This window comes from Lathamus discolor, chromosome 5 (genome assembly GCF_037157495.1).
Source record: "Lathamus discolor isolate bLatDis1 chromosome 5, bLatDis1.hap1, whole genome shotgun sequence".
NCBI lineage: Eukaryota > Metazoa > Chordata > Aves > Psittaciformes > Psittacidae > Lathamus > Lathamus discolor.
Window position 1 is genome coordinate 113,378,372 of NC_088888.1, and position 9,293 is coordinate 113,387,664.

General features: G+C 45.2%; 1 long non-coding RNA gene across 2 annotated transcripts; it reads right to left on the reverse strand.

The window, feature by feature from the left end:
- Window positions 1-2,542: 2,542 nt before the first annotated feature.
- On the reverse strand, window positions 2,543-8,083 carry LOC136014491 (uncharacterized). Of its 2 annotated transcripts, none has more exons than XR_010612726.1 (3): window positions 7,822-8,083; window positions 4,986-5,046; window positions 2,543-3,385 (listed from the first exon to the last, which is right to left on the reverse strand). It is a non-coding gene; the product is annotated as an uncharacterized LOC136014491 (long non-coding RNA). The 2 variants fall into 2 exon arrangements; XR_010612727.1 differs by having other exon boundaries at window positions 4,906-5,046.
- Window positions 8,084-9,293: the final 1,210 nt, after the last annotated feature.

Sequence of the window (9,293 nt, forward strand, 5' to 3'; positions counted from 1 at the left end):
GTGGCTCCCAGGCAGAGTCTTCATCAGCAGATGTGCGCTCTGTGTGTCTGAAAAGGAGGGGAAAAAGGGGAGAGGTTTTGAGTACTTTCTACGTGAACTGTTGAACAAAATGCAGATGAGAGATTCTAAACAAGTTGCTGCTTCACAGGGTAACGGGTCCCAGGGCACAGACAGGCTTCCTGAGCTGGATTAGCTCTACTTTATAGGAAAACACACACAAGAAGCTTCCCAACTCCCTTGCTTCCAGCCCTACAGTCCTTCCCTTCAGCTTCCCTCAAACCCACACAACTGCCTCAGGAGCTGATTCAATTCTCCAAGCCAGCACAAACCCACTTCCCCCTCTTTTTGCTTAGCTCACTGCCAGGTGAACCAACCACACCAGCCCAGACACCACACCGAGTGCCAGGGTAACACCACGTAAGCAGCACTAGAGCCAGGAGCAGGGTAGGGAATCACCCCTCTCTGGCAACAGTGAGCTGTTACATCAGTTCAGCTCGTCCTACAGAATCAAAGCTGTACCTAACAGGAACTGAACTCCTAAGAGTTATGCTAAAAATAATAAAGTTCCACATTCTGGTAGGAGGCACGATACCAAAACCCAACAGAGCTACAATTTTAGAAAGCAATGTTTGGAGAAAGGTGATGTCAAACAAAAAGATCTGAAATGAAGGCAAACAAAACTCCCTACTCAAGACATGGATTATCGGTTAACGAAACCACAGTCACAGAAACTACGCCCTGTAGTACTTACTCAGTGCAGTAAAAACAGGATGGCAGAACAACCACCCCTTTCTCTCTGCCTGACAAGCTTCAAAAGACAATGAAAGCTCAAATTATAGCCTTTGAAACATCAATATTTATTCCTAGAAAAGTCAAAAGAAGTTTCAACAGCTGCAAGGTCAATCAAGTAGAAAGGATGACTAAAACGCCTATGAAAAAGCACACAACTAAAAGGCACAGTTTCAGTAGCAGCAAAGCTGCAAAAGAATGGATGCTTTGCTGGATCATCCCAGAAAAGAGATCAAGGGCATGGGCATGGAGAGATTTGTGTTCAGAATGCTGCAAAACAGGAATTCGTCAAAATTCGGGATCAGCTGCCTTGGACACATCCTCATCCTCTGATAGAAGCACTATCAGAAACCAGACACTGGAACATGGCTGACAGCAGTAACAGTCACCACGTGTTCCCCAGAGAAGCCTACAGAATCTGAGGACTTCAGTGTGAAGCACTTGAGCTGTAGGTACATGTCTTCCCTCACCAAAACCAACTCACAAGCCAAGGGGCTGGGGAGCAGAAAATAGGGCTTTCTCTTTTGAAAAATGAGATCTCAGGCAACGTGCACCCTGCAGAGCCCTGCATCGTCATCTGTCAACTGTCTGAAGCCATAAATGACAAAAAGAACAGAAATAAGTAGACATGGCACAACAGAGCTTTGCAGGAACTGAATATCTCACTCACTATTTGAAATTCAGTAAAGGGGGAAGGAAAAGGAGGCATTTCTTTTAGAGAGATGCTGAAAACCTTCTGTGGGGTCAGCCCACACACGATGAATGACCTGTGAGATGGTAAATGAAGTTCAACCTTTATTAAACCACAGCAAAGATCTTCCTCCCCCTCCCCCTCACATACAATGATATAACCATATGAACAAAAGAAACAGACCCACCGTCACCTCAGAAGATGCTTTCAATCAATATCCACTGACCACCAAAACCAAAGGTACCTGAATGAGGGCAAACCAGACAAATTATCGATATGGTCTCTGTCAGAATCCTGCATGCAGCACTTGTAACCCAAACCCTAAAAGAACAGCATAAAATACAGAGAGCCTGGGACTAGGCACAATTAGAATGGCAATTTCATACCAAGAGACACAAGTCTTTCTAAATGAGAAAGGAAGGAACTACAAGACACAAAAAAAAAATTAAGCAACTGCCTCTTTTATCTCCAGGAGTATTTCCTGAAACTGAACAGGACAGGGCAGTGTCTCTTTTATACCATCAAACAAACATAACTCTTCTACACTTCGCTGTCCACCCAACACAATAGAATTCTTTGCAACAGTGAAAACAGAAACACAAAAGGCAGAAGTGTCTCCATGCTAATCACTGCAGAGGAATACAATGCACAAGTCCATCCCAGCTTGACAAGTTGCAAATCATTGTCCAAAAGAGCAACTGAAAGCAATCCGCAATCATTCTCTACAAAAATACTTCTCTGTCAGCTCAGCAGACATGCAAAGCTTTGAATTAGACTATTTCCCCCCTACAGATACATTTTGCATTATCTAAAAGGACTGCTAAGACCTTTCTCTTCAGCAGAATTTTTCCACATGCTTCTTTGCAGGCAGAACTCACTTCTAATCGTTCATCCACTTGGCAAGTTTTTCCATCTTCCACATTGTGCCCATGGAGTAACATTATCAAGGGAAAAAAAACCATTATTTCTGATAGAAAGAAGCTTCTCCCCTTAAAAAAAGCTACAGCACACCCGTTAGACACGTGCAAATGCTGCAAAGAATAGAAAAATTAATACAAACAATTAATACAAAAATAGTTCTATTTTCCACTAAGAGATCTCAACAGAGACATTTCAAACTCATCAGAAAGGAGCTTTAAAATAAAATACAAGACTGCAAGGTAAAACATACATCCAGACCTCAAAAAGAGCTGGAGACTTCTTCAGGTAAGATCTGCTTCCTAAAGAAATATTGAATACTGGTGAAAACCCACTTATATTCAATATCTTTTTTTTTTCCAGTTCTGCAAATGAAGATCTTCTCTCCCAGAGAAAGTCCTCCCAATACCAAGACTCTTTGCCTAAACAATGAGGCCTCTCATCTCATTACAATATTTTATAGTAGTAATACTTGAAACACCAGTAGGCATCTTCCAACTCTCCCAAAAAAAAAGAGGGAAAAGCAGCACCATAGGACATCCAAAGGAAGTGAGGTGAGCTAACAAATGCAAGCAGTTGTTTGGATTAGCAGGGTTCCAGCAGATCACTGCCATGCTGCTTTTCAAGTGTACAAGGGCTCAAGTTCACTTAGGCACAGTGCAAGAGAGCTACTGATTCCCAGCAGTAGAAATCTTCTTATATTTGTATATGAAAGCATCCGTCTTTCCAAGACTAACCCCATAGACACCATCTAGAACCAGAGAGCCAAAACATGTCTGTCTGCTATTGAGAAAGGATTCTTCAACACCATTCACTAAGGAGGAAGAATTCCCATCTGCATGCAGGGCTTTTGCAGTGGTGGTTTCACCTGTGCCATCAGAAATGGCAGCAGCGGAGTCACGTTCAGTACACTTGGTAATGTCATCCATGCGCTTGTGGACATCATGGCTCAGCAGCAATACAATCGTCCCTCCAACACGAAGTAGCCTGGCAATTGCAGGAAAAATAGAGGTTAGGTGCTATCCTGCCTCGCCTTCCTTCATCTGGGCAGAACTCAATACTGCTGACACCTCAGATGTCAGTTGCATTTGACAGGTCACGTAGGCATGTTAAGGGTCATGGCTCAACTCAGTAACTTACATCTCCAAATGGAATTTTAATCCCTACCTTCATAACTCCTCCCAGATTGGAGAACTGCATCCTGTCCAGAAAGCAGATTAATACTAACCATTGACTGTAATCCACTTTGCTCGGTAGATGAGCAAGCACTACATTTGGCTTTGAGAGAGGGTGGGTGGGGAAAGACTGTCCTGGCTCTGTTCACTCCAAGTGGATTAAACAGTCTTGCTGATGGAGCTCTCATGATAATGGTCCCTTCCTCACCTCCCCTTCCCAAGGACATACTTTGGGCAGGATGGTCCAGCAGAGCAATGAGACCAGAAGACAAGCACGGCCAAAGGGAGGGGTGGTCAACACAAGATTATGTAAGATCGCCCTGCCATTCTATGGAGCTACCTCACCTTCTTCACCATCTTCCCACCACATTTTGGCACTGGGTAAGTGAGATCAACACCCACTGAACACCAGCCCTACAGAAAGGGGTTGTTTTCAGCCAAGACATAAAGAGGCAGATAGATGGAACTGCCTGTTAGAAGCAGCCCACTATTCACTTGGTTCAACTCTGCCACAAAATGACAGCATGAGGGATGAACAGAGGCATCTAACAGCAAACCAGGTGGCTAGCTGGATATTCCAGGACATGCTAACAGAAAGGAAAAAGCACACCACCATTTTCTGGTCTGAGATCCTTCTTGCCAATGCAGAATCCAAATAAAAAGCAGCATTATTGTACAAAACAAGTCCCTAAAAGGCATGTTAATGGGCAGTTTGGACATTAGGAAAAACAGTAACAGTGAAAAAAATGTCGGTCTAGGAAAAAAAACAAACCAAACCAAAACAAAAACCAAAAAAAAAAAATCACTGTAAATGGTATGAAACTCTTGTTTGGTCAATAACCGCAGACGTTTCTGTGAAAAATAAGCCAGCACAATGCCCAGAGTTGGCAAGTAGTCACAAGCAGGAACATACTAGAAATTAAATAACATCTCTCTTGTGTTTGGCTCTGCTAGATGAGGCCACGTTTGGTTCTTGCAGTTGCAGGCTGTTTTGGTGGTGGTGGTGGTCTTACTTTGTTTTGTTTGGGGCTTGGGTGTTTGTTGTTTTGGTTGGTTGTTTTCGGTTTGTTTTTTTTTGGGGGGGTGGGTGGGAGGGGTTCCCCAAAATCAGAAATCAGTTGTTGATGCATTAAAACGCAATGCCCAGATGTCAACCAGCTGTAAATCTGAGTGTATGTGGGGCAATGCAGCTTGAGTTTATGAATTAAGAAGCTTGAAATATATACAGACTATTACTTTTAAGCACTGAAAAGGCTACAATGGCCAACCATAAAGCTGGTCAGTACCAGCATCAATATCGGAGGCCTAAAACCAAAAATGTATATCCCTTACTATGTGTGCAAAACTGAAAGAAAGATGCTGTTTTCCTGTTCAAGAGTTGCCATCTCTATTGCTCTGTATTCACTGCTTACTCTCTGCAGAGAAGAAATGGCTGCACCTCAAAAGCAGAGTTTTCTTCTTCTTTAGAAGATGCTGGAAAGAAATACAAAATATTGCATCAGAACAAATAGCAGTCCTGCTAATCCCAGCAAGAGAAGACTAGCTGACAGTCATAAGGCCTTTAAGAGTAAACAATGGAATCAGGTCTTTGATTACCTAAACCTGTTGATTACCTTTTGATTACCCAAGACTTCCTCCCTCTAACACCAATGTTCTCCAACAACAGCGCAGGCAATTCCCGCTTTGCAAGTAGGAAAAATTTTTGACTCCCCTTTAAAAGCCTTGCCAGAGTATTTATCAGAAACAGCTTCTCCTATCCCTCACTGTTTCAGTCATTGGATCAGATCCAGTGGAAGCAGCCTTGCCTGTTAAGACCCACATTAAAAGCTTTGTGTTTTATAGTATTTACATTAAAAAACAAACCCCAAACCCAGCCTGGAAACTGCAGTCATTGAACAACTTCCATGTTCATGGGGTGACCACAAGACACACTTGCAAAGGGAGGCTCTTAGGATGATTTCCATCACACGAGTTAACTGGGAATTAAGCTTGGAGCATCTGTCTCTGATGGTGACCCAAACAAAGCCTCGCTGTAATCCTGCCTCTTGCTGTCACTGCCCACATCAGTGTGCTCAGGATGCTGGTTTCAATGAACAGGCTTGTTTCGGAAGGCACCTTTGGTTCACAGGCAGAGGGGCAGATCCCTGAAAGGAGTGGTGTCAAACCCAGCCCAACTGCACAAACAGCATGGCCTTAGCGAAAGCCACGTGCAAACGTTACCCTGAAAGGACAGAGAACAGGCTGAAAGGAGGTAATATGGCCAATTTTACTCTCTAGGGTTTTTTATTGCTGCTTTCATAGCACAATGTCCCATGCTAAGAACGTGTGAGCTGCAAAGTGGTGCCTTTGCACCAGAACGTACTGAGCAGCTTTTCTCTGCTATAAATCAGTCCACTTATTCCCAGAACCTGTGCGAAGTTTAGTCTATGCAGTATTTTATGATGAGGAGCTCCTCCGTTGAACCCACACTGCAGAGAAAGGAGACCCATCCCTCATCACTGACTGGCCTTGCATTTGCAGGCAAATCTCCAGAGGTAAGAGAGCCTCACTGACTGTAAAATCAGTCTGATCACCACTGTGTCCCAGGCCAGCTTTGTCCAGCATCCAAGTGCCTACTCATACAAATCACACAACTCAATACAAATGCAGTGGAGGCATTCCGCAAGTGGGAAAAAAGTTTCAGATCTGATACCCAAAACATGCCACATCATTTGTGGCAGCCCACACTTGCAGGAAACTTCATTGCTTCCATTTCACAAATCAATACACTAAATCGAAGATGTGGTTGAGACCTTGAAGATATCTGAGTGAAAACAGGTCCTGCAAAGTGCTGCTGTTTCGATGTCTCTTGTAACAACCAAAGACTGACACTTGAACAGTCATGCAGTCCCTGGAATAACTCATGTGCGACACCATGACAGCATTGCAGCTAAAGGTCCTGGAGAAAGCCTTACAGTTGCTCCTTTAAAATCCAACACAATTGGGGTGAGATGCAAGGCTGGGGGGAGAAGCATCACTTCTCATTTCTTACCACTCGCCATCTCCCCTTTCTGCAGGATGTGATTTCTCACTCAGGCAAGTATGTTTGACATGGTTTCATTAGTGACTTAGATTTCATGGTGCTGTTCAGCAGACTCATAAAACTGAGGGAAGGGCCAAGAAGCTTTCCGTAACAACCCACAGCAAGTTGGGGACCAGTCTAAGAAAAACTGATCTCTTTAATCCCCTTCTACAAAGCAAACATGTCGGTATTCAGCCTCTTTCAGCTTTTCCACGTAGGCCTGGCTATCCATATATGCAGAAAGCAGCTGAAGCAGCTGAAGGAAAGCCTTTCTCTACACATCAATACCACCTGCTTTAAGCTAATTCCTCTTTGCTTGACTGCTATCAGGAGTAAAGGAAGTAGGAAGTAAACATCAGTCCCAGGAGTGTGGACTGAGCTGGGTGACAGGAAAGGATTTCGTCCCAGATCACAAAGTTGAAGTTTTTAGCATGAAATAGTTGGAATGCCACCCTACAACACAGCCAAAATCCTCAGGGCTGGATGAAAGTACTCAAGCTTTAAAAAAAGCCTCTCAAAACTATTGTAAGAGGAGGTTTCATGGCTGGGGGCAGAGAACACATGTTAAAGATTGTAGTTAAATTTTAGATCTCTGCTCACAGCAGCTACTTTTAATCACCTGCACCAAGTCTGGTAAGATTATGATCTTTGCCTGCTCAATAACATTACAACCTAGGAAGAAGTTCTAAGGTGTTTGTTCACCCTTTGCTCACCCACTGTTGCACACACACAAAGATCCAGCTCTTTCACCTCCAGCTCAGGAACGCTGCAGCAGTACAGCTTCAGCAGCCTGGGCTCTTTGCTGCTGCAAGCAATTAACCTCAGACAACTTTTAGCCCCTGCTTTAAGCAAGCAGTTTATCCTCTGCCTGTATCTGCTATTAAACTCATCTTCCAGTTAATTCATTGGCTCAATTTGCAACCTAACCCGCCAGTAGCCCCTTTAAGTTCACCAGGCAGAAATTACAAAAGGTTTCAAGGACACAACAACGTGCCCCTGCAAACTAAAGGAGAAGTTCCAAGCCCCAGCTTAGGGCTTGTTTCTCTTTGAGGTGGCTGCCCCAGAACCTTGTGGCTCCTGAGCCACACGCTTAGTGCCAAGTCTGACCCTCAGACGCCTGCAGCATGAAGCGTGCTGGATGCCCACAAGCAGCATCTGCCCTCCCCCAGGGAAAAGCCAGCACTCACAATTTCAGGAATGAAGAGCACATCTGGGAAAGTCGTCAGGACAGACAGGCCGCTGGGCAAAGAGGTGGTGGAGCCTGGCGAGGACATCGCGAGCGTCTCCCACGGTGACTCTCAGCTGCTCTGGCTCTGGCTGCTGGAGGTAAATGCTGAATGCAGCCTCCTTCCTTCCTTCCTTTTCTCCCTCCCTCTGTCTCTCTTCCTCCTTTCCTTCCTCCTTCCTGCTGACAGGTGAAGAAGCTGTGAATGGCACAGGTGTGGCCAAATGCTTTGAGCAAAGGTTACTTGGCTGATAGGAGCCACATGGGAGGTTTTCAGCTGTGGTCAGCCCTGAGGCATTCTGAGCAGAGCTGTCACAGGCTGAGCACGCAGGGCAAGTCCCTGGCTGGTGGGGAGGGCCATAGGGAGGACCTGTACCCATCCAGCTGGGCAGCCTCTCATCCCCTCTATTTGCACAGTAAGTCAGCTCATCCCCCACCCACATGAGCTGGTCGCAGCAGCACCCACAAGGGACAACCGGCAGGCAGGACAAGACATGGCATGCCAGCTATGGGCAAACAACGGGGCTGAGAAACGTCTCACGGATGAAGATGTACCCGAAGCCAAGGGCAGTCAAATTGCAGGGTGAATCAATTCCATCATCTCGGAAGGAGATTACAAATGCCAAGGTAACAAAAATTACCTAAAAGAATGAGATTTCCCAACAATTTGCTTCCTTTATGTTGTTTCTTTTTTTCAAGCCTAGAGTCCATGGGAGCGACTCCTTCCCCTCTCCATAATATGTGCTGTTTGCTTCTTTCTAACATGTCACTTGGATACCCACCAAACCTACACACTATTTTGGCTAAGGCCAAAGTCATGAAACACCGGGAACAGAAAAGGAGCAATGTGACAATGCACATCTCTGTGGACCAGCGACCTATGGAAGAAGTGCCACTGAGGCAGGCCCATCCGTGGTGCTTGCCCTTGTGCAGCTGCTCCCATGCACAAGGCTTTGGTGCAGGGTCTGGAGCTGGGGGGTGTTTCTTGCAGCCTTAGCAATTGCCTACCACCAAAGTGTTAAAAGGGCTGTTGTCCCTTTGACTGAATCCTAATTCCCTCTGGGTTTGTTTACAGTGATTGTTCAGGGGATAGGTAAAAATGAGGATAGGTTTTTGGCTGCATTGTGAACAAGGATGAGAAAGAAGGAGCCAAGTGCGTTGATACTTAGCTACTCTCAGCTTCCCAGGCTTTAAAGAAAAACCAACACGGCATCCTTTGAAGGTGTAGGAGGACTTCACCAAAGGGCTGTGCCATTGTGCTGGTTGTCATTAACATGCCTGTGGTGTAACTCATTGACCCTTGGTCAAGTGTTCAGGGCTGGGCTGAACAGTGCTTTGAGCAGCCCGGTCTAGCGGAAGGTGCCCCTGCCTGTAGCAGGGGGTTGGAACTGGAGGGGCTCTAAGGTCCTTTCTAACCCAAAACGTCTGTGATTC